Raw genomic sequence first — 26,593 nt, 5'->3', positions numbered from 1 at the left:
CATGTTGCTTTACTATTTTTGTTCAATATCCTGGACTGATAAAGGGCTGTCCTTTTGGTGTCTTAAGTTCCTTGTCTCTAAAATACTTCTTCAAAATGTCTAAAAACTTTTTAGTTCAAATTTTTATTGGCTTTTCATTCTGTTTACTTTTTGAAAGCAGTATTTGGTAAGTTTACATTATCTTCATTTTCTTTCCCTCTGTGATTACCGAAATACTGAAAATGGTGTTTTTCAAGGACAGTTATATGGCAATGTAAAATGAAAAACAGGCTGACTTTTTAAATATATTAGGCATAAAAGTTTAGAAAAAGTAAACCAGGTAGAGTCTAATTTCAATTGATTTATTAAGTAAGGTATTAAATACCTTGACATCTTTTATATACACAAAGGTGCATAATTCATTTTTGCCTATAAGATAAGTCAGAGATGTTATGTTGCTCCCTCTCTTCATAGAAAACTACAGCGAATTTTATTGGCTCCAACTTCATCTGTCCTATGCTCTTGCTGAAGTTAAGGAATTCCTCCACATTGTCAAATACATGGCCATTTCTCATTCTTAGTCTTACTTCTTAGCAATGTTTGATTTACTTGTGTTAAAAATAGTCTAATTAAATTTCATAATATCATAGTCTTTGGCTCTGTCTTTCCTATCTTCATTATGTTTTCTTCTATTTCTTCTTTGCTTGTGATTCCTCTATAATACAACCTAAGGTCTTTCTATTGAGCTTTTATCCCCTTCATGCTATATGCAATTATATAGCTCCCATAGTCTAGCTCATGTGATCTCATGCCATTAGAAACCATTTATATGCTGACCTTTCCCAAAAATGTATCACTAGTCCTAGTTTCACTTTTGAGTTTTGGGATACAAAACCAACACTATATATCTGCATTTATATCTACATTGATGTCTCAGGCATTCAGTCCTAACGTGACCAAAGTATATTCTGTCTTAACCTGGGGTAGGGGAGGAAAAATATTTTCTATACCTTTCTAAATTCTTTTGGCTAGCCTATTAAGTTGACGTAAGACAGATAAATATGAGAAAAATAAATGTAATTACTTATGCAAGAGGCACAAAGACTGGCAACTGAGCCTCATATGCCATTCTGATCTAAAAAAGAAGGGGGTAGGTATGTGGGACTACAGAGGGGAGGAAGATAATTCACAGAAAGATGGAAAGATCAAATGTTCAGTAAACAGATATTTTCCATGCCATGCAGAGACGAGGGGACACAGACAGGAATTTGAACAGGCCCAGCTGAGGTCCCACCAGCTTACCACATGTGGTCCTTACCCTTTGTAGTTATCTCTGGGGAGAGCTCTCTTGCTGGACCAGATACTGTATTTAAATTCTTTCAGGCAGTTAAGAGGGAGGCAACAAGCTCCTCCTGAATCCTTTGGGTTCAGATTGTCTTCAGCTCAATACAATCCATACATCCAACTGGCACATTCTGTGCTGGCCTGCCCTAAGCCCCATCAGCTGCAAACAAACCTACTCCTCTTGCAGTCTTCAATAAATAGCAGTAAATAACTTTCTCAGTAAATTACACCATCCTCCCCAGTTACCCACAGAAGAAAGTAGAACAACCGTCACATATAGTTGAATGCCAACCAATCCTGCCAATTTTGTCTCAAAAATATTATCTCAAATTTAACAATCTATTTTCATCTTCACCCCACCATCTTTTCTCAGTCATCTTGCCTTACCTTCTAGAATAATTCTTTTCTACTCTTGCTCCTAATCAGTCTAATATGCTAATAGCCAAAATAATTATAAAATATAAATCATATAATGTCATTTTTCTAATTAAACTTTTTCAGTGGCTTTGTATTCACGATAAAATTAAAAATCTTTGACCTTTCCTACATGATGTCCTTCTAGCTTTATCTTCACTCTTGTTATCACCCACCCACTCTTTCCCATCCAACCACCTTGGCTTTCATTCAGGGTCTGGACAATTCTTTTAGGCCTTTATAATTTCATCTCTCTTTGCTGGAAGCATACCTCTTCATTGCTCGATACCCTCTACCCTGTGCTCCAAATTCTTTTGTCTAGCTCGCTAATTTATACTCATTAATGAAGATTTGGCTTAAAAATCAATTTCTCAAAAACAAAAATGAAAGCGAAAAACAAAAAACCTTTCCATGATTCTCTAATTTAAATAACTCCTTTTTCCTCCTTTTTTAAAATTAATAATCTCAGAGAATCAGTGTCCTTTACTTCATAGACAGTATTAGTTTCTAAGCATGACTATTTCTGTGACTTTTTGCTTTCTCTTCTCACTGGACAATAAATAGTGAGCTTTCTTTCTTTTTTGGCCCACAATTTATCACTAAGGTTTAGTATGGTAAATAGTACATAATAGATGATAGTTTTGATGTAACATTCTAAATTTATTTTTTCTCTAGAACCCCAAATAATGTGTCTGTTTATTTACATAGTGTTTATTCTTTTCGGATCATCTTTTTTGTACCTCTGGTCTTCCACAATTCAGATCATCTCACTGAAGGTGCTATTTATGTCTTCAAGGTACTTCAAATCAATTTGGTGGCCCTTTTGTTGTGGAGATATGCAATGCCTGTGAAATATCACTGTCAAGCTTCATGACTTTATAATGTATTTTTCTATTTTAATTTTCCCTACCTTTATCTGTAATAAATTCAAACATAAATCCTCAAATCTTTTCTGAAATTTCTTCCTAGATTTTTTATAAACCTGATTCCCACGGTTTTCTAATTTAGTAATTATTTCCTATTTCTAAATATTTTTTATTTAATAAGTTTAATAATGGCCACAATAGTAGAATAATAAAAATTCCATGATAGTTTTACATTTCAACGACTTCTTTAATTGTACAGAAAGAGAATGCTTTTCATAAAACTACAGGAGGTCCAAACTCAGCTTTTGTGTATCCTGTGCGGGAGAAAAATAAGTTTCCCTCAATCCTTCTAGGTTCTTGGTTGAGACATCACTTTGTAACAAAAGATTAACAGGAGAAAAACAAACAGAAGATTAATAACATCTATACTTTTTGTATACATTGGAGATAACCGGGAAAACAGTAGTTTCCTGAAATGGCGTAAACAACTGCCTTAAATAACGTCTTCCGCTAAAGACAAAACATGTTTGGGGGAAGGAAAAGGCTGATTACAGTGGGTTACTGGGGAAAGGCACAGCAAATAAGGGTAAGGTTGTTAGCAGATATAAGTCTTCGCCTTCTCCATTGATAAAGAGTTTTGAGGGGCGCCTGGGTGGCGCAGTCGGTTGGGCGTCCGACTTCAGCCAGGTCACGATCTCGCGGTACGGGAGTTCGTGTCCCGCGTCAGGCTCTGGGCTAATGGCTCAGAGCCTGGAGCCTGTTTCCGATTCTGTGTCTCCCTCTCTCTGCCCCTCCCCGTTCATGCTCTGTCTCTCTCTGTCCCAAAAATAAATAAACGTTGAAAAAAAAATTAATAAAAAAAAAGAGTTTTGAGCGATTTAGAGTCATCTTTCTCATCTTGGTGCAGAGGACACCCTTACAAATGGCGATTTCCCTGATACATAGGAATATCTCTTATAAAAGGATAACCTCTACTTGTTTTCAGAGCTTCTCCCATGTTTGCTACTTCTCAAAAATAATCAGCCTAAAAAATCCTTATCCCAAAAAGGCATATTTTGGGTAGCAAATTCTGCCCCTTAGTCTTTTTGTCAGGAAAGGAGAGCAAAAGTTATTAAACGATGTTAACTTCACTTTGCCTGAGTGGAGGCTTATTGCAAATGAGAATTTCTATAAGAAGTTGATTATCAGAGATAAACACGAGGCTTGATTTTCTTTCCTTCAGTAAGGGAAAAAAAACTTATTTGGGAGAAGAAAAGAGCATTTAATTAGCCTCATTAAATGCTAGATAGGCATCAGGTCTTTTTCTTGATACAATATTATTTCCTTTCAGGAAGGCATCAGGAACACTGATTACTAAGCCATCATGTATTATGGGCAGAGAACTGTAAGTGAATCACTTGCTTTATATCACATAACACAATTTATTTGGTCAGTTTTTATTTGGTGACTTTGCCAATAGTTACTTAAAAGTAGCTAATTCACAACCATAGAAGGCAGATTTCTTAAACTTTTTCTCCTTTCCACAGACAGTTTTGTGTAATGTGGTGTCACTAGTAGGATCAATTTGGAGAGACTAAGTAGGAAGAAAGAAAAAGAATACCATTACTTTGGGGGAGGCAGAGACAGAAATAATTAGGCTTGAGTATAATTACACATTTTTGTTATCAGTATCTGTACACATTTCCTCTTTTACTTATTATTTGCACAGTGTTTTTTTTTTGTTTTTTTTTTTTTAAAGAAAATCAATCATATTCTTTAAACAGGCACTGTAAGGGAGCCAAACAGACATGAACCTTGTGGTGACAGGATTTTGTAAGTGATGCCACTTACTTCCTTTTTCACTTGACTTAAAAACTCATAATAAATTTCACCTCATTGTCCACACAGAGGGTTCACAGCTTACGATGTTTCCGCTTATGATTTTTTGGTTTAAAAAAATTTTTTTTTCAACATTTATTTATTTTTGGGACAGAGAGAGACAGAGCATGAACGGGGGAGGGGCAGAGAGAGAGGGAGACACAGAATTGGAAACAGGCTCCAGGCTCTGAGCCATCAGCCCAGAGCCCGACGCAGGGCTCGAACTCACGGAGCGCGAGATCGTGAGCTGGCTGAAGTCGGACGCTTAACCGACTGCGCCACCCAGGCGCCCTGATTTTTTGGTTTTATAATGGTATGAAAGCAATCCACATTAAATAGGCACTATGCTATGAATTTGAAATTTTGGTTTTTTCCTGGACTAGCAATATGTGGTACAATACTCTCTTATGATGCTGTGCAGGGGCAGCAAGCTGCAACTCCCAGCCAGCCACATGATCGTGGGGGTGAACAACCAATATACTTAACAACCATTCTTGTAACTGAACCAAATGAGAGTTTGTCCCCCTGATGCATCGCAAGCCAGTAAAAAGTGGCAACGAAATTTTGCAATGAAGAAAGACAAGCTATGTTTTGGTGTGTAGCACCACCCATGGGGATGGGGAACTAATGCTCTAAAGTCCTAAATTCCCTGATGGCTTGCAAGTGAGTATTTCTGTGGACAGAATTGGGGGCAGGTATGTCCCGAGAAGGTAGATGCTATTGAATGGAGGCCCAGGAGGTCATGTTAGCAGAGGTCTCCTGAGAAGGTGAGCACTGTTGATTGGAGGCCCAGGAGGTCATGCCAGCAGGTGCTGGTGCTGTTTTGTCTGGTTCCTGCAGGTTCCTTGGTTGGTCCAGCCATGCCCGGGGGCAATATAACGTATAGTATTCATTCTCTCATCTGAACTTACAAGATTGATGTTAGCTTCATTATTCGTCCATACAATTCTGTTTATCACTTTCAGTACAGTATTTAATATGTTCATGAGATATTCAACATATGATAAATAGGCTTTGTATTAGACGATTTTGCCCAACTATTCACTAATAATGTAAGTGTTTTGAGCATTTTTTAAAGTTTGTTTATTTGAGAGACAGAGAGAGCATGAGGAGGGGAGGGGCAGAGAGAGAAAGGGAGAGAGAGATTCCCAACCAGGCTCTATATGCTGACAGCATGGAGCTCGATCCCACGAATCATGAGATCATGACCTAGGCCAAAATCAAGAGTAGACACTTAACCAACTGAGCCACCCAGGCACCCCCTGAGCACATTTAAGTTAGGCTAAGCTGAGCTATCACATTTGGTAGTTTAGTTGTATTAAAAGCATTTTCAACTTAATATAGTTTCAAATTATGATTTGAATTTGGGATTTATAGAATGTAACCCTGTGGTAAATCAAAAATCTCTATACTGAATATTTGTAATGCTCATAGAAACATTATCTAAAATAGCCAAATTAGGGAAACAGGCCAAGTGTCCATTGACCGATGAATGGATAAAGAAGATGGTGTGTGTGTGTGTGTGTGTGTGTGTGTGTGTGTATACTCAGCCATAAAAAAAGAATGAAGTCTTGCCACTTGCAATGATGTGGATCGAACTAGAGTATTATGCTAAGCAAAATATTCAGTCATTTAAAATCTATTTATTTTGAGAGAGAGAGAGTGCAAGTGGGGGAGAGGCAGAGAGAGAAGGAGAGAGAGAGAGAATCTCAAGCAGAAGCCAGTCTGTTAGCAAACAGCCTGACGTGGGGCTCAAACCCATGAAACTGTGAGATCACGACTTGAGCCAAAATCAAGTCAGACGCTTAACGGACTGAGCCACCCAATCACCCCAATCAACTTACAATTTTTTATAAATGAAGGAAAATAAATGTTATTCTGGCTTGGTCAAGACTTTCCATGTTTTTGCTGAATACCTTTCAGTTATGACCAGTCATTCTAAATTGATGTGGTCAGTTGCTTCCTGTAGGCAATTATCTAACTCTTGATGCATTTCCGCATGGTTCTTTCTAGTAGGGCTTCTTGTGTCTACCCTGTCTAATATGCCATGTAAAGCTGCGTGCCTCATTCAGTTTGGGGAGTGTCAATTTTGCCAAATATGTTAATCTGTGGGAGTGTCGCTGCCATTCTAAGGACTAAGGACAGGCTACCCAAAGATAGGCCACTTAGGCATAGTGACGATTTTGAGTTAAAAAGCATAAAAATACAGCATATTCAGAAAAAGCTCTTTTACTCCCCCTCAACTCCCTAAAAAAGGATTTAGATAGAGGAACTGCTCTAGGAAGAGAGCTTCCATCATAGATAACTACATTATCCTATAAAACAGACATGGTACACAGGGAGGAACCAACAAGGCCTATTTGATCAAAGTCCTCTACATCTCATTGTTTCTGAGTGGCCCAGCAAACATTTACTTGATAAACACTTAATTGTTTTATCTTCCTGACTATTGTATTCTTTCCCTTCTAAGTCCCAAACCACCCTCCCTTAGTTTGGGATGGTGTATATACCTCATTTTGCCCGTCTTTGTAGTTTTCATGTCTGTATGGATACCCCATATGTACACCATTAAATTTTATTTCCTTCTCTTAATCTCAAGCCAGTTTGATTCTTAGTCCAGGTAGAAGGACTTTGAAAGGGACATGAAGTTCTTACTCTGTGACAGAATTAAATAGTTTAGATTTTTTATCCTATATTCTTAGTTATCTTTGTTTTTCTATGCCCATCTCTTCTTTCTGGTCATAGTAAAAGTCTTCTTTTTGGAACCAAGGGCAAACACCTGAAATACCCTTGAATATGAAGCATTAACTTGCTACTTGTATTTTAGGCTGAATATGAATCACTCATACTGCTGAATCATTATTATTTTGTTTATATCTTCCTACTGGAAGCAAAGCCCAAGCATTAACTATTCTGTCATTTTTTATCCAGTAAAATGAAGGCAACAGATATATATCTTGTCTAAGTTTTCTTTTAATTTATAAAAATCTTTGCTGCACAAACATGGCAAAGCCTTTAGCAATTTTTAATTAGTAGGAAAGAAATAACATCTTAGTTCTAGTTTAATGTATTTTGGTTATATTTTCTATAAAATGACATGTTTTTGTGAGATGCATATCCATATATGTGTATGATATATAGTTAATTAAACCCTATAGAGAATTGAGCACTTTAATGTCATAGAACAATCAAATAATTTTACTATATTAAAAGTAAAGTCACAGTGGTTGCAAATATCATTTACATTAAGTATTTCTAAAGAAATAGATTATTAGAAGTTAATTCTAATAGATAACTGTTGTCTTACCAGAGTAACTTTTTTTATATCGCATGCCAAAAAAAGTCAGTGTAGTGGTTTATCCTCAAACAGCAAAAAATCTTAAAATGGAGAAATAGACCAAAGTCCACTTTTATCCAATTTTAGTAAGCCAAGGAGCGTGTGATTTGTGGTGAAAATTCAATGAATAATTGATATATTACATATCCTACTTTTGAAAAAGGAAATTATCTTAGGAGGAAGTAGAGTTTCAATATTAATTAGTGTGAGCACAGGTTATTATTTTTTAATGTTTATGTCTTTGTTAACCCTAATTTTATTAGGAAATGCATGCTCAATATTGGCATTACAGGTTCATCATGTGGGACTTAGGACACTTGGGAACATATGATACATGAATGAATCTACGAATGAATATAATTCATCTCTTAAGATTATAGCTAAGTTTTATAATATAAAATAAACTTATTTGCTATACCAAGTATATAACTTATCATAATTTTAATAATATACTTTGCATTACCTTTGGATTCCTAATATACCTGATTATTGAATTCTAATATTAAAACATAAAAAGTGTAATGCAAGGCATTGAGATACATGTCACAGTTTGGGGAGAAAATAATTAAGAAGAGTACATTTTGACATAGTTTATAAAGTAAATACATTTTACCAATGCTGGCAAAGGGAAAAAAGAGTCAAATAGAACAAAAGTATGTGGATGCAATAGTTAATTTTATGTGTCAACCTGATTGGAACACAGGATGTCCAGATTATACATTATTTCTTTGTGTGTCTGTGAGGCTATTTCTGGATGAGATTAGCATTCAAATCAGTAGACTGAGTAAAATCCCCACACTGATCCCCAATGTGGGTGGGGATCATCCAACCCATTGAGGGCATGAATAGAATAACAACAACAATAACAAAAAGCAGAGGAAATGAGAATTTGCTCTTTGCTTGACCATTGGATTGGAACATCAGTCTTTTCCTGTCCTTGGACTGGGACTTTTATCATCAACTTTCTTGCATCTCAGTTCTTCAGTCCTGGACTAGAATTTTCACTTTTTGTTCTCCTGGTTCTCAGGCCTTCTGACTTGGACTAGAACTATACCACCAGCTTCCCTGCATCTCCAGCTTGCCAATAACAGATTGTGGGACTTAGCTCCACAATTGTGGGAACCAATTTGTTATAATAAATCTCTTAAGATAGATGGATGGATAGATAGAGATAAAAAGGTATATATGTTATTGGTTCTATTTCTCTGGTGAATCTCTGACTAATAGAGTGGGTAAAATTAAGTATAACTATTAGTATTCATGCATATTGTACTTACACATAAAGAGCCATTTACTTAAAGAACTTTATAGAAAATATAAATAGTATTTTCACACAATGTCATTAATACAGTGAAATAATATGTGATGCAATTATTTGTGGCTTCTCTGAAGATTTTTGTCAGGAAAGAAGGCAGGCAGGAAGGCAGAGGGAGAGAGAGATAAAGAGAAAGAGAGAGAGAGAAGGAAGGAAGGAGGGAAAGAAAGAAAGAAAGAAAGAAAGAAAGAAAGAAAGAAAGAAAGAAAGAAGGAAAAAGAGAGAGTAGAAATAGAGAAGGAAGGAAAAGGAAAATAGATACCCATAAACTGTAATGCCATTTGGAAAAAAATATATAGTTCTTATGTTCTTACAGAAGGAATGTTTTTTTCAAGTATCTAAATACCTAAAATATATAACAAAGAACTCATGATAAAATAAATCACAAAAATTAAAACTATTAAAATGTCACATTAGTAAGAAAAGAACTCTGTATGGTTCAAGGCAAACCATGATGATGTGAACCACAGTGTTGCCTTTAAAAGGATCATGATGTCATAGTGGCCACATTAAGAAAATGGACAGAGTTGTAGATCATAATGGTTCATGGTGATTTAGGAATTGAACATTATTACCTTTTTAGAATTTGGCAGGCAACTGTTTTAGAATGCTGAATTGGGAAATGCAAATATAGTTTACATATCTCCTTCCTTTATATAACAGAAGGAAAAAATAAGATAATGTTAATAATACGTTAAGGTAAATCAAGAAACAGAAAGATAAATGTCTCTGTGTGGATGTCTAATTTCCAGACATATTAATCTGGGGAAAAATTTTTCAGCATAAGAGGTTTCAAATGTAGACCATTGGAAAATTCTATATAATGAAAGTATTTTTAAAGAATATATTTTTTTCACACAAAAATACAATTTTAACTGTAAAAAACTGAGGCCACTGTTATTTGCTTAAATGGCAGAAAGTTAGAACAACATTATTATATGAACATTTTCTAGCAGCATTATTTTTCCCGTGGTTAGGAGTGAAGTACACAATATCAATAAAGTGATTTAAAATTGATTTTAGGTAGTATTTTCCTTTAGTAATATATTATCATATTTGTAGTATCAGCCAAGACAGTTAAGTTAAAATCACAGTTTGATATGTTCCCTCTTTAGGCCTAATGCATTTTTTAAATGTGCAATTTATTAGAAGCAACTTATAATGAATATTTTGATCATATTGTTGCAAGATCTGATAATCTTCCTTCAGCTGTGCATCAATGAAACCTATTTTAAAAATCAACCTTATAATATTGAACTTGCTTTGATCCTTTCCCTGATTTCAACAGTCTACACCCTAGGAGAGTATTCCAGACACTGCTTTAAACTGTGCGTTCACTATCTACAACTAAGAGACAATGAATCTGTGTAGACTTTAATAAAAGATGATTACTTTCTTTTTTAAAAAAAATTTTTTTCAACGTTTATTTATTTTTGCGACAGAGAGAGACAGAGCATGAACGGGGGAGGGGCAGAGAGAGAGGGAGACACAGAATCGGAAACAGGCTCCAGGCTCCGAGCCATCAGCCCAGAGCCCGACGCGGGGCTCGAACTCACGGACCGCGAGATGGTGACCTGGCTGAAGTCGGACGCTTAACCGACTGCGCCACCCAGGCGCCCCAAAGATGATTACTTTCATAATGAAAATGACTTTACTGACAATGTATAGGATGGTAATTCTTCTCTGTGTCCTTACTAGTGGTGAATGTATTAACCATTGTATAGAAATCAGTTAATAAATCAATGAGACTGAAATCTGCAGGAAATCCTGTACCGCTCTCTTTCATAAACAGGCTTTACAAAATGCTATGGGGACGAATGCAAAGCAGTTTGAAATACCAGGTTCTGCCATAGCCATAGAAGGAGACAGCTACCTCTGTACTTGACAGCCCTGCTGGTTTCCCATGCCAAGGGAATTGTTAAGTCTGTAAAAGTTCTTAGTAAAATCTTTGGATTTTACAAAAGCTAGCCTAATAATCCAAATATTATCCTTTTATGGAAGCACAAGTCTGAGAAGCAAGATAAAGGCACATTCCAAATTATTTGTTTCCAAGCTTCTTGCAGAAGAAATAATATCCTTATCCCTTCACTGGAAAGTTAAAAGCCATTCTCAGAGTCCTGTCCTTTTATTTCTCTATGTCCTTTATCATTATGATCATGTTTATATTTTCTCCATTTTATCAGTGATTTGTATATTACGACTGACCCCAAGCTATTATTGTTTCACTGCTGATAGACGTTATTGTTAACACTGCCAATTGACATTTTTGAAATCCAGGTTACTGGAAGCAAAGGGAAAAAGAGACATAGATATTTTCTGCTGGTTTTTGCTAAGGGCCCACTAAGGACTTTATGAATTAGCAGGTAACCCAGCTGCCAGTGCCTGGCACTTTTCACTTGGATCTGGGACCAAGACATGGGCCCCTAATTTCAGAGTGAGGGGATAGTAATGAGGAGTAAGGGCTCAAGGAGGTATGTTTACTAATGGGCAAAATTGGGCAAAGTTATTGAATTACGGAAAGGATGTGAAAATGGTAACCAAAGAATTGTAGTCATTGTTATGTTTCTCAAAGTTTTTGCAGAAGTATTTCTAATGACATGGATAATAAACCAGGGACATCTAGTGGACTGTTTGGTGTCCCATTGCCCCCTTTCTAAAATTTCATGAAAATTTCACATCCAACTCTATAAAATATCAGTATTTTATCATAGGAAATGATACTTTGTATTACATACCATGTGAGATTCTTTCATTTCTCTTTTCCTAAATGGCTAAAATAAATAGTTATTAAAAATCTAGTTTGAATGAAGAAACATTCCTTGTCTGGGCAATTTCCTTTCATGAAAAAAAAAATTTAGGTATATAAACATATAGATATAAATGTGAACCAAAATTCTCCAGCTTAATGAGCCATGGCAGAGGAATTCTTCTAGAAAAGTTGTGGGATGATGTTTATAAAGAGAGGGTGCCATCCAATGTTAAAATTTTCAATAAATGAATCCCATTACTAGGAAACTTAGTTAATTGTGTCTTATGTCAGTGAAAGGTTCACTGACTCACTCTTTTTTCACTAGACTAGACACGTTTGGTGAAGAAAGATAACTCATACAGTTTTTTTAACCACTGATACTACAGTTTTTGTTATATGCAATGAAAGGTAAAAAAAAAAAACTACTTATAATGTTACCAATGATCGATTCTCTTTTTCAGATTTTTAAACTTAATTTCTATTATATGGATATTGTCAAGCACATTATAACAATTCACAATTAGCTTACAGTTGTTGAATGTAAATGCTTAGCCTTGAAAGATATTTCCTAAATAATCTGAATTTGTGGGCAACCTGTCAGGTAAACAATGAATCCTTTTACCTTATTCTCATGTTTACCCTTTACTAGAACATCATTTTTTTCTCTTTGAAGAAAAGCAGCAAATAAATTTTGGCTATTGCATTCTACGTGCCAAGTAAGGATTTATGTCCATCACTTCAAATTCCATTATAAATATGCCTAAAAAAGTATTTAAATTATTATTTTAATTTATCACTTTACTACCCAATAGAAGATATTGAGAAAACAAGAATGAAATAATTTTAATCTGAGGAATCTCATTCAGTTAATGATGTCTTGTTGCTGAGTGTAGGATACAGAATGGGCACAGTGTGAACTCCTACTCTTGCATTTTATCTGTTAGAGTTTTGAGCCCATATACATATATATCTCTGTTTTTCCCAGTTGAAAATATATAAATATTTGAAAAATTCTTTACAATAAAATCTGTCTTTATAGATTTTTTATATGTGGGGAAACAAAACAACAAAATCACCAAAATGTTACATATTCATTCATACAAGTCCAAGGTAATATTTTGGTTGATTTCAGCCTTTCAACCAACTAATGAAAATAAGGATGTATTTTTTTTCTATCTGGGCTTTCTCTTTTTTGCCCCAAAATAGATCATTGATATTTTCAATGCACTACTTCACAAAATGTCCTATTATAATAAGAGCTTATTCCTCTGACATGAGTTTAAAACTCATCTTGTAAGAACCTTTAGTTATTTTTATTTGCTCGTCACAGGTGGGAACTTCATTCAGATGTATAATAAATAGACATTTATGTTTCTAAGACTATATTTTGTATTTTGAGCCCTATTTCATTAGAGTGTCAAAATTTGTAATCCAAATTATTTCACATTCTCCCCTTTCCTTTTCTAGGTACTAGAAAGTTTCCATGGGTCTGACGTAGTCCCAAAACATTGAGGGTATGATGGACAACTAGTTCTAACTGCTCTGTTCCCACTGACTTCTATGGAGTCCCTGATTGTCTTGCTGAGTTCTCAGAGGTCATTCTATACTAATTCTTACTACATTATTCCTGTTCTCATCTGGTCCATTGAGTTCAGCAAATCTCTCTTCTTCAATAGCCACGCTGAGACCAAGGGAAATAATTTTGTTGTTGCTCCCACAGTGTCGTGTTTGGGGAAATTTTTGAGTCTAATTAAGCCCCAATCTGCCTGGAAATTCCATGAAATGGTTTTTATTTTTTGCCCCATTTTGTATTGCATGCGTATTATTCTGCTGTGGCTGTGCACTCTGGGACTGAAAGAGCTCTGTTACACCTTCTAAAGCTCTATCTGCATAAACACACAATTATGTCATCTTTCCCTGGAGACTCACTGCCTTGCTAACCTGTTAGTGGGAGATAGATGCAATTACACTCTCGTCTCAGTTGCCTCAAATATGTACAGAATGAATGGATTATGTAAAAATAACAAAATGTAATACAAAATAAACTAGACAGACTATTTACCTGGTTCTATATTCCTGTTTTCTTTCTTTTCCTCTTTTAATAAGGAGATGTTTTTCCTTCTTCCGGTTGCAGTCTTCTCTTTTCTGGGCTTTGAAATCCATCTTTTACTCTCTGAGGCACTTGTTTCTTCACGTGACCAATTCCCATTTACCGACTCATGCTGGTGACAATGATGATGATGCCATGTGTCAGGGTAAAGTCAATAAATAATAAAGGCAGCTCCTTAGATGGTATCAAGATACAAGATGATGGCACAGGAAGATGACACCTGCTTTAGATAGCATTAATTCCTTCAGAAGAAGGTGAGGGATTAAATATCTGACTGTGGCATAAAGGAGGAAGGAGGATATCTATGTCACCTCTTGGTGGTGAGGTTTATGGACTGAGAAATAAAAAACAAAACAAAACAAAACAAAAAAAAACTTTCTCTTAAGAATAATTCAGTGGAAGGACTTCCACAAGAGGGAGCCAGGTTTTAATGAATGGACAGCCAGTTATGAGAACATTCAGAGAAAACATGGCAGCTATAGGGGAATTTGCAGATCGCATACTAGATGGTTGAAATGGGCAAAGGACAAAGACAAACAATGTGGTAGGTAAGAGTCTGTAGACAACAGTATGGAAACTGGTATTTACTGGCACAAAAAGACACATGGGGTAACACGGCATCAGATCCGTAAGGACTCAGATCTCAGAGTCCAAAATGAGGGTGAAGCCAAATATCTGTTTTCCTGGGTCTTTGTGCTTTCCTAGTGATTTACAAAAGGGGAGCTCCTTGAAGTTTCCAATGTTTCTAATGGTTAAGAAAGGAGGTCTATTGTAATTGCCTGTTTAACTTTACTAAAATTCCTGATGGTTTTCTCCCTACTAGATTATAAGCTCTATGAGGTCAAGGCCCCTTTGATATTGCTAACAATTGTATTCCTAGGAACTAACATAGCACCTGGCTTTGTATACCTGGAGCTTCTAGTGCAAAAGTTTGCAGGGGCCAGGTTGATAATATAAACCCTTGAAGCAGACAGGGTTGTGTCTTTTTTGTTACAGAGATTGTTTGCATATTTAATTGTGAAAATAACCTTGTTTCTACAAGTAAATATGTTTTCCCTTTGTCTTAAAATGTGATACTTTTGAGAGCAAACTGAGGGTTGATGGGGGGTGGGAGGGAGGAGAGGGTGGGTGATGGGTATGGAGGAGGGCACCATTTGGGATGAGCACTGGGTGTTGTATGGAAACCAATTTGACAATAAATTTCATATATATAAAAAAAAAACAAAAAAAACAAAAAAAACAAAAATAAACAAACATTAAAAAAAAATGTGATACTTTATTGGTCTGGCTTTTGCTTTTCAATTTTTATAGAGGCACTGATATAAAGACATACATCTGTACAGATAAAAATGACAGCAGGGCTCTGATAAAAGATAATTGAGAGAGGTAGGGGTTCTTTGGGAAATGGTCAAAACTGTATGAAGATTACATACCCTGTCTAAAGGAGGCAGCCCTTTCTCTGTTCCAGCTGATTGTCTGGCCTGCGTAAATGCAAGTCCCAGTTTCTCAAGTCAGGAAGACAGAGATCTAGATTTGTATATGAAATGTACTGATTTTTAAATATTGGTTCAACTTTTAAAAGCACAATGCGGGGGCGACTGGGTGGCTCAGTCGTTTGAGCTTCCGAGAGGCTCAGGTCACGATCTCACCGTCTGTGAGTTCGAGCCCCGTGTCGGGCTCTGTGCTGACAGCTCAGAGCCTGGAGTATGCTTTGGATTCTGTGTCTCCCTCTCTCTCTAACCCTCCCCCGCTCATGCTGTGTCTCTCTCTGTCTCAAAAAAAAAAAAAATAAAAAATAAATAAATAAATAAATAAATAAAATAAAAACACAATGCAGGAAGAAGTTGCCAGAATGCCATATTTGAACTCATATCCTCGGTGTAGATTTCCATGTATTTTTTTAAATTTTTTTTTCAACGTTTATTTATTTTTGGGACAGAGAGAGACAGAGCATGAACGGGGGAGGGGCAGAGAGAGAGGGAGACACAGAATTGGAAGCAGGCTCCAGGCTCCGAGCCATCAGCCCAGAGCCTGATGCGGGGCTCGAACTCCCGGACCGCGAGATCGTGACCTGGCTGAAGTCGGACGCTTAACCGACTGCGCCACCCAGGCGCCCCTAGATTTCCATGTATTTAATAGTGTTTGTTTAAAAAAAAAAAGTGAATGACTGAATGAAGGATATAATTTTCTTTAATTTATGTAAAGCATTTGGTTATTTTTAAAGGAAAGTCATCTTTAAATGAAAGAATTTAATGCTGTAAAACTTTTATTTTATAATTTTCTTATTCAGAAGTTGCTTTTCCCCCCTGCCCAAGTTCTTAAGGGTAATATGCTCCCTCATTCTAAAACTCTGTTTACCCAGAGTAATTCGTGTGTGAGATTGCATAATCACTCCTTTTTTGTGAAATTATATTTGTACATACTTTATGATTGGTTGTGACCTCTTCTTTTTTTTTTTAATTTTTTTTTCAACGTTTATATATTTTTGGGACAGAGAGAGACAGAGCATGAACGGGGGAGGGGCAGAGAGAGAGGGAGACACAGAATCGGAAACAGGCTCCAGGCTCTGAGCCATCAGCCCAGAGCCCGACGCGGGGCTCGAACTCACGGACCGCGAGATCGTGACCTGGCTGAAGTCGGACGCTTAACCGACTGCGCCACCCAGGTGCCCCGGTTGTGACCTCTTCTTAAAGATAGCAATAATTTATTCCTCTAACAAAATTGCCTTTGAAGACCTTGTAGAGTTAATAAATTATTCTATTTATCAGATTTAATTATTTTCGGTAAAAAAGCAATTTCACAGGGAGACTGCTCTTCTCTCAGGGCTATAATCAATGAATGAGAAACACTGATGGTAGGCTATCATACTTTTGTTAGCCATGGTGGTCTATAAAGAATTTCCATCTGGGCTTTTAAAAATGCCCTTAAAATATCTCCAACTGAAAGTAACAAAATTGAGATTCCTCCCCCAAAAAACTTACAAGAAAACTTAACTCAATACACACATTTGTATATTTTGTATAGAAGTCTGTATACAAATGTTTTCAAAAATGTAATGCATGAGGGGTCCTTTATTTATGTCAGAAAGGGAGAGACTGAAAATGCAAAAGGAAATCGATCCGACTGTATATCAAAATAAAATTCTAATCTACAAACTTTGTAGCAGCCAGTCCAGAAAGCCAACCCACGATCTCTTTATCAGTCAGCCTCAGATGATCATGACTGATTGATAAGTGACAGTTTTGCTGATTTTGCCCCAACTTCCAACTTAGACCAACTAGGAAACCCAACTATGCTCCACTTCTAGTTAGCCCACCTCCAACTTATTCCTGCCAACAACCTCTAATCAGAGCCTTCCTCTTTCTTCCCACTACGAAGCTCTTTATTCTCTTGCCTGCTTTGGAGTCTCTGCCAGATGCGAGTGATGGTGGCTGACACCCTTGCTTTATACTAAGCTCTGAATAAATAGCCTTTCTAGTTCTCATTTGGGAGGCCTTTATTTCCATAGAAGTTTTATGAATTTTGGTTTCTTGTTTGTTTCAAATGAAAACAAGCAAGCATATAGACAATGAATATTTCTTCTGTGCCAGAAGAACCAGAAAATAAAATATGATAATATTTTATAAATGATAATATGTTAGTATTCTTTTAGATGCTAAAAGAAGAATCTTGGTCTCTTCCTAGACCAATAGAGAAGGAGTACTTTCTAGATGGGTAAATCCTTTGACGTAATAGAAATTTTAAGGCTTGCTGAAGGGCTTAGATTTCAGGGACAGAAAAAAAAAAAGTTTCCACTGGCAGTACCGGAAGAATAGGAAGAAAATGTTACTATTTGACAAGAGAAAAAAGACTAACAGTTGCTTGTTTAAAATTCACACATGATTATGTCACATTTGACCTTCCATTTGCTGGAGTTTAAGGAGAAACTTACCTACAGGTACAATATTAACTATGCTGGAGTGTGAACTCCAGGAAGACTTATATTTATAATAATAATGATGATAATATTAAAAACAATTAAAATAATAGCTGTATTATCTACAGAATGCCTACTATGTATTAGCCTGTGAAGAAGTGCTGGACGAGATGCCCCAAAATATAGAACTTTGGCATAAACATTATTTTGAGTTAAAACTAATTAAAACACAGCAGATACGGGAAAAGCTCTCTGCTTCCCCCCACAACTTCCTAAATTTACCTTGGAAAGGAGAACCTGGACCAGGAAGAGAGCTATGAACAGACTCCCCTTTGCCTAGGAAACTTTTCTGCATAAGGGCAACCTTGTTTTTCCAAACATCTCTTATCACCTTGTTGCTAATGAGCTTTCTCCCCTATGTATCCTCAGACACTGTCCCTCTCCTTAGCTCATATAAGCTTTATGTTGCCTCATTGTCTTGGGAATTTCATATCTGTGTGAATTCCTTGTATATATACCTATTACATTTCATTTTCTCCTGTTAATCTCTTATCAATTTGATTCTTAATCCATCTAGCAGGACTATAGGGCAGAGGAAAATCTTCCTCTCTGACACCTGCTTTTAAATTCATCTTTTCATTTGAATCTTGCAAAAGTCCTGTGAGGTAGAATTTACCTTTGTTTTAAAGATGGGGAAATGGAAGCTTAGAATATAATGATTTCCAAACTTCACATGAATAGTGGCAAAACTGATTCCAAACCAAACTGTAAATGGCTTAAAACATACAACATTTACTTAGCAGTTCTAAGATTTTTCAGGTCCTATTTTTTTTAAGTTTATCTTTTTATTTTGAGAGAGAGAGAGAGAGAGAGAGAGAGAGAGAGAGAACACGAGCACTCACATGAATAGGGGAAGGGCAGAGAAAGAGGGAGAGACAGAATCCTAAGCAGGCTCTGTGCTGTCAGTGAAGAGCCTGATGCAGGGTCTTGATCCTACAAACCATGAAATCATGACCCCAGCTGAAATCAGGAGTCAGAGGCTTAACCGATTGAGCCACCCAGGCATCCAGGGCCCTTTCGGAATAACTATCTCAACAAATACTTTTAGAACAACAAGTTGGAAATGAGTCCTCTTACAAATACTTCTTTTTGATATTACCATTAGTTGTTTGTTGTTGTTTTTAGTTTTGCTTTAAGGCAGTAACAGTAGGAATTTTGATATTTGTGTTACTCCATTCAGTATGTATTGGGCATCTATTTTCAGTGAGGCACTCTCCTAGACATAGGACATAAAGGGTGAAAAATCCCTCACATGACAGTTGCTTACAGCCCAGCAGAAGATAAATCTACAAACAAAATAATAGAGCTAGGCAAGCCTGATATAGAATGGGGATGGTGTATGGAAGCTTTCAGAGAAAAGGTAGCAATCCTTCCTTCTTATTTTCTTTCCTTAAACAAGTGTTTGCTAAACACTATTTGTCAGGAACTATTCTAAATGCTGGAGATTTAAAAGTGAATAATGCATAGTTTTGGGATTTAAATTGCTTACACCCAAATGAGAAAACCAATGTACATGTAAATAATGGCAGTGTTAAAGATGCCAGGGCTTTGCAAAAAAAATAATTAATAATCATAATAATAATAATAATAATAATAATAATATTATAATAATAAAGACTTTTACTCTGCTCAGAGTGTCAAGGAAAACTGAGATATAAAAAAGAGTATTAGTTCATCAGGTGATTAAATGGGGGAAGGTAAGACATGTGCATAGGAGAAACACATTCTGGATATTTTTAAGTGTCTATTGCACTTGTCCATGTACTATCAAAATTGGAGAGAGAAATATTAATAGACACCCTACCTGATCACTTGGTGCTTCATTGGCTTCCTTATGAACAGCATTCTTACTTCCTTTTGATGATCCAGATCAATAAATCCTGCCAGATTGGCGCTTCTTTTCTTTGGTATCAGGGGCCAAGAGGCATTGAATGGCATCTATAGCTTAAATTTTATTGAGACTATGGATAGATTGCCTCTTGGAAGCATTCCTGCTGTGGGAACTAAAAACTAGGATCTAAGGTTGTATAATGGGTCACTGGGATAGATGATGAGGAAGGTCAATTCTAGCTTCACTCTTTGCTTCCAGATCTATATTTTCTATCAGTTATGTTCATTGTATCATTTAATGGTTCTTGAATGAGGGTAGAAACCACATCCTGAAGTTTGGTCTCATCCTTGCAAGATAACATCTCCAAGCTAGCACTTTACCTGTATATTCAAAATGCTGGGGTGCCTGGGTGGCTCAGTCAGTTAAGCGTCCAACTTCAGCTCACATCATGATTTTATGGTTCCTGAGTTTGAGCCCCGCATAAGGCTCTCTGCTGTCAGCATGGAGCCTGTTTTGGATCTTTTGTCCCCATCTCCCTCTGCCCCTCCCCCACTGGTTCTCTTTCTCTCAAAATAAATAAATAATCTTTAAAAAAGTGCTGTACCAATGCTCCATTATACTGGCAACCACCGGAATTATAATATGTGAGTAGGAACTGAGTTCATGTGCCCATTGTCACATGTCCTTTGCTACAGAGTGGCTGTCTTGCTTTGAGATGATATTATATTCACTGGTGTCCTATTAGAGTAAACATTTTACAACTTTGTTGAGGCTTTGTGGGTAGGAAAGGAAAACTTGTACCTAAAATTTGTGGCAATTCCAGTCAAGATAAATTATAGTCCTTTCCAGGATCAAAGTGGGTACAATGTGGTCAACTTGTCACCAATTGGCTTTTTGGTCTCCTTGATGGATGGTTTGTCTGGAATTGTCCCAGGTTTAGCACTGAATGTCCTGTGTCCTGGATCACCCCTCAGTCTTCGGCAGACTGAGGGTATTGGCCCCTTTAGATGGTACTTTATCAGGGGCTCTGTTTCTGTCTCTGGACATTGGGCAGCAGCAGTAGCTAGATCAGTTTTGGTAATTAGGAGCCATGCTGCTGGGCCCGTGCCTAATGTCTATTTTTGCCCTAATGGCTTGTCTATTCAAAGCCAGTGTTCCACTGTTGGAGTAGCTGATATCAGAAACTGGCTGAAGTAAATGGGGTAAGTCATTATGTATATTTGTTTGCTTAGGTTTCTTACATGTCGAATGATGTCATGGGTATCAACATGCAATATAAAGACTGTACTTTACATCCCTGATCATTCCTTATGCTTACATAAGCACGTCTTTTTATATGCCTTTACCCTAGCATTTTTTTTTATCACTGATCTTTTTCTTCCCCCAGGTCCTAACCAAAAAGCTGAGGCATTTACCAATGCCCCCATGATCCTAAGCGTACTCATTTCCAGATGCTCATACCTAAAGTTCTCTTCCCTTTAACATTAATTCTTTTTCTTTATCAATTATTTATTTCTGTATACCAGATATGAGTTGATGGGTTTGAGGTTGAGTTTGGTTGGTTAGGTTAGTTGCTGAGGAGACTGGTTGAATACAGGGCAGGAGGGTCTGAGGACAAGTTGGGACCCACTATTTCCCTCACTTATTTATTCAAAAGACTGTAAAACAGTCTACCATTAATTTCTTTTCTACATTGTGTCTCTACACATTGGCACATTTTTTTTTAGATTTACCATTAACTCACTTTTCATTTGCTCACTACACATAATGTCATTTTCCTTTTCAGTCTAACACACTCTTCTCCATCTTTCCTTTGTTTCCTTTTCTCAGTATATTCATTCTTGCATCTTGGACCCTAGGACAGCTCCCTTTCCTGAATTTTGCCCTTATTTTCTTTCACATAAATCCTTACCTAATATGTAGCCAATTCTATTAGGTCCCTGTTCTCTATAAATTAGATGCTAATCAGTGAATAAATTGAATCTGCCATCAATTGAGTAGCTTTATGGAGATCCCATGTCTTTTAACATAGGATCAATTGTAATTGGGGAGCATTGACCCTACTGACTATCAGAAAAAAAAAAAATGTTTTCATGCAAGAAGGACACTAGTTTCTTAAGTAACATGATACATAACCACTGGCTTCATAAGTGGATAAATCTTCTGAGAAAACTACAGGTTGTAACTTTAAAAAATTAATAAGCTGTTATGTCAGGGGCTGACATCCCAGGGAATAATTCCTTGGAGGGGAGTGATGCATGCTTGTACTGCATGTACAGCTTCAAAGACTTGTGAAGTCATGGATGAGGCAGGGTGTTAAAGGTATCATGTCAGAAAAGGAGTGGAATATAAAGGAGTTCTCTGCTTTGATATACCTCTTTTGAATTGTCAGAAGTCCGTATTCTATGATGCAAGACACAGAATGATGCATTTGTGACATACGTATTTCACAATGTGAATACATAATGTGAATTTATATAATGTACTAATCTGCTACCAAGCTTAATGTGTTTATTAATGGTGGCTATATATGTTATTATGTTTCAACAAAGCATTCACATTTATGTAGTATTTTATACTCATGTAGTATTTGAATATATGTGACTATTAAGTGATTAAGATACAAAATTTATTTTACATTAATAAATTATATTCAGAGTATGCATTTGAAAGTATAAATAGTAAAGGACCCGGAGGTATCAGTTACATCCCAAAGAGTAGAATGGTGCCAAAACAAATAAAAATTTCCCCACGACAAGTAATTTTATCCCTGTGTTTTAAAATTAAATCACTTTGCTAAACTTGAACGCATGTAGTCTTTGGACTCAAATCCATTACTTTTCTCGTTTCACACTTTCAGCTTTGTGTTTTCTGAATGGACATAGATCTCTTAAAAACCTGCAAAGAATATGTTGCTCATTCAGGGAATATATTTTTAAATGCTCTCGTTTTAGGGGCAGCAGAAAATTTTGTCAAAAGTCAGAAACTCAGTTGTTCTTCAATCATTCTTTGTTCCAAACGACACAAAAACTTTGCAGTAAATTTTATAGTTTGTTTTTTAGTGAACTTAATTCATGCAGAAAACTACTGAAAAAATATCAAAAGATCTTATTCGAACAATAGAACACTGCTTTTGTTAGATTTTGCAGCATAGGAGTGGCAGAAGAGCTAATTGTTGAATAATTTTTATGTGGAAAAGCAAATGAGAGGCATCATACAGCAAATATATATATTTTTAATTCTTAATTATATGATACGAATTATGTTGAGTCAGTCACTGTGATTTTATAAAGGCAAGGCTACTTTTTAAATAGGACTGGAAAAACCCAAGGGTCATAAGTCTGTTGTATTGAATATTTTTTGCAATACTAGCCAGTAATTATTATAACATCCTTTTAAAAAAAGCACATGTTAATTTTGTTGCCAGAAGTATTTTAGAAAAAATTCAAATAAACTCTAAAAAGTTTAGACAAGTGTTCTTTCTTCTCTGTGATACCTGTTTAACCATCTATAAATGTATATACATATATGATGCAGAAAATACTATAAAACTTTAGTATAATTCTAATTATCAATAATATCAAAAGTGTCTGACAAGAGAAGCAGATTGTTATTAACTTGCACAGCATCAAAATATTGGCCACAGTTCAGACAAACCAATTTATCATCATCTTTTCAGTATCTTTCTGTAACCAATTTATTGTATTAAAAACTACCATGTTATCCCTTCCCTTATTGCCCCTTATTTTACTTTTCTTCTCTTTCCTTTCCAGCAAAAGAGAGCCACCGTTCTGTTTATTTTGTGATTTTGTCTATTATATTGGTCTTTCACTATATCTGGTTCTGTCAGCACCACGAGAGTTTACATGAAGTGGCATTGCTTTTGTAGCAAAGATTTTTGATAGCCCTAGAGAGACATCTTCAAAATGGATTTTTTTTAACTTTATTTATTTATTTTTAGAGAGAGAAAGAGAGCATGTGAGCTCAAGCAGGGGAGGGGCAGAGAGAGAGGGAGAGAGAGAATCCCAAGCAGGCTCCGCACTGTTAGTGTAGAGCCCAATGTGGGGCTCAATCCCATGAACCGTGAGATCATGACCTGAGCTGAAATCAAGAGTCTGATGCTTAGCTAACCAAGCCATCCAGGTGCCCTAAGACTGCTTTTTAAACTTTAAACATTATACATATTTTTCTTATTGTGAAGGTTCTATTAGTATACACTACGTCTTCCAGTTGTCCTATAATATACCATTTTCAGTCTATATTTGTACATCAGGCAATCCACAGATACTCACATTTTGTTTTTGTTTTCTTGGTTTACAGTTGAAATAACCATGTACAGGGTTAGCTGAGCTCATTTATTTTCTTAGTATGTCCTGTGTAGCTCACAAAACTAAATTAATATTAATGATGATGAGATACTACCAGACCAAGTTGTATATAAGAATTAGTGGTAAAATCTCAGAAAAAAAACCCTTCTTTTTCATGTTGCTTATGCAGAAAACACTTAATTTTTCATTCCAGCCTTTGCTAAACCTCAATGATTTCATAATAGCTCCCATTCCCCAAAGAAAATAAATTACAGCATTCCAGAAGGATTTCTTTCATATGCATGAGTATTATCTAGTTTACACAAAGAAAAAGAGAGAAAAGATGAATTTGAAGAGGTAAAAGGTAAATGTAAATATAGGAAAAAGGAGAAGAAAACATATCATATGGGAAAAATCATCACACAACAATGCAAAGATGGAAATGGCTCAACTCTAAGTCACTTCGTCATTTCAATCCATGCTATATTTGAATCGTACACTTTTATACCACGAACCTACAGATGCCCTAAATCTTGTGTCTAAGTTAGGATTATGCTTTTCACATCAGAGGCACAAACTTTCACAGCACCCTCTGGGAGGTACCAGTGTATTGTGACTCTGAAAAACAATGACTACACAGGTTGTTGGTCATTAATTTGACCAACTTATTTGGTGATATTTTAAAATAGTTTTTTAAATTTTTTTTAATGTTTATTTAGTTTTGAGAGAGAGAGAGAGAGAGAGTATGAGTGGGGAGGGGCAGAGAGAGAGAGAGAGAGGGAGACACACAATCTGAAGCAGGCTCCAAGCTCCCAGCTATCAACACAGAGCCTCGTGTGGGGCTCAAATCCATGAACCCTGAGATCACGACCTGAGCCAAAGTCAGCAGCTTAACCAACTGAGTCATCCAGGCGCCCCTTAAACAGTTTTGATTATAATTAAATATCTCTAGTAAGGTGATTTTGCTACTTACCAACTGCCTGATCTTTCTACATAGGCTTAGGAGAAAGAGGAAACTACTCTCTGATAAACATTCTGAAACCTTGTCAGCCAGAGGGTTCAGCCTGAGGCAAGGTATCTCAAAACATTTATTGTTAAAAATAAAGATTTTGTGTTTCCTGCATATCAATAAATTTGGCAAAAGATTAATGGTTGATGATCTGTTTTAACATATTTTATTCTTTGAATTACGTTGTGCTTTCCTATGCTTTATTAAATTGCAAAGAAAAGTTGCGAAGTGTAAATATTGACTTTTTACCTAAAATTACAACAAAAAAAAATCCTGATTTTCAAATAATCGATACCATATTTTTTTTTAATATTGGAAAGTTAGGAAAATGAATACTTGAATGTAGCTATTATATATAACTTTTGGTACCCTTTTCCTCTTGGGCTCTAGGCCAACTAAACCTGTTTGAGTGATAGCATAGTGTAGAAAAATCAATCCAAAAAATCAGCTGCTACATTGTCTATAATAATGAGCCAAAATACACAGAAAGGTAGCTTTTATTCTTCAGTCCCAAATTCCATTCCATACATGAGTAATGCCCATAATTTAAACAGGTCATGCAACATAGATATGCAACTATTAGATTTATTCACACTGTTCGCAACTTGAACAATAAGAGATACTACGTGTGTGGTCCAGAAACTCAAGTGCATGTAGGCCTAATTTAACCCCTTTATTCTAAACATAAATTCTTTTCCCACGGGTAACAACCAGTGTCTGAAGATGAGCCAGGTTGTACCCGCCTGCAGGGAAGGGGTTACAGGTGCCCAGGAGATGCTGATCTCAGTCCACAAAGAAGTTGTGCAGAGCCTGGGGAGGCCTTGAGTCTGTGCTAATTGTCCACCTTGTCCATTTACCCCAATGTGCATATAAATATTATTTTCTATATATGCCGTGACATTAAAAAAGAAAGCCTCAAAGTCATTTTCTCTTAAACAGACTTTCTTTTAAGGGAAACTAACCAGGCACATCTTTCACAGGAGTAATATTCACTTAATTTGCATGTAATCTTTTTCATTATAATTCCCATAAGATGTGGGGAGGAGAAGAGTTTGTTCACCAGGAAGCCATGGTTGCAGTGTGTAGTGTTATGGAAACCTTAATTCTTCTTTATACCACAGCTGTGCTCTTGAGTCCCCCTTCCTTCTGCATTCTACAGAATGTAAAATGTAATGCAATTGTTTCTTTTCCTATTTTCCTTGCTTCTCCACAACGGCCACATGAATATGCACATTCTTTTAAATTAACTAACCTAACCAACCTTTATCTACTCACTAAAGTTGATGTCTTTCTCTTTTCCGATACAATACATTATTTTCTTGCCGACACTGCTCACTCAATACTATACTATTTGTTTTTATCCATAGATCAATAGAGATGGCTTTTTTCTTCTTAAATCTGGCTAATGCAAGAGGCTTTTAAATAATAGAACGACACTTTGGAATTTTTTGTCCTGATATTTAGAGGAAAATAAATGCTGTAATTTGTTGGGCACTTGT

At 36.2% G+C, this 26,593-nt stretch overlaps 1 long non-coding RNA gene across 1 annotated transcript in view; it reads left to right on the top strand.

Moving 5' to 3' along the window:
- The first annotated feature begins 2,459 nt into the window (after positions 1 to 2,459).
- LOC121035008 (uncharacterized) overlaps positions 2,460 to 26,593 on the top strand; it is a 277,049-nt gene continuing 252,915 nt past the window's right edge. Inside the window, exons 1-2 of the long non-coding RNA XR_005792722.1 lie at positions 2,460 to 2,533; positions 3,934 to 3,987. This is a non-coding gene — a long non-coding RNA (uncharacterized LOC121035008). The remainder of the gene's footprint in view (positions 2,534 to 3,933; positions 3,988 to 26,593) is intronic.

The sequence above is a fragment of the Herpailurus yagouaroundi genome, unplaced genomic scaffold (assembly GCF_014898765.1).
Source record: "Herpailurus yagouaroundi ecotype Mexico unplaced genomic scaffold, PumYag 28, whole genome shotgun sequence".
Lineage (NCBI taxonomy): Eukaryota > Metazoa > Chordata > Mammalia > Carnivora > Felidae > Herpailurus > Herpailurus yagouaroundi.
The sequence above is the reverse complement of the archived record's forward strand: the minus strand, read 5'-3'. Positions and strand labels throughout refer to the sequence as shown.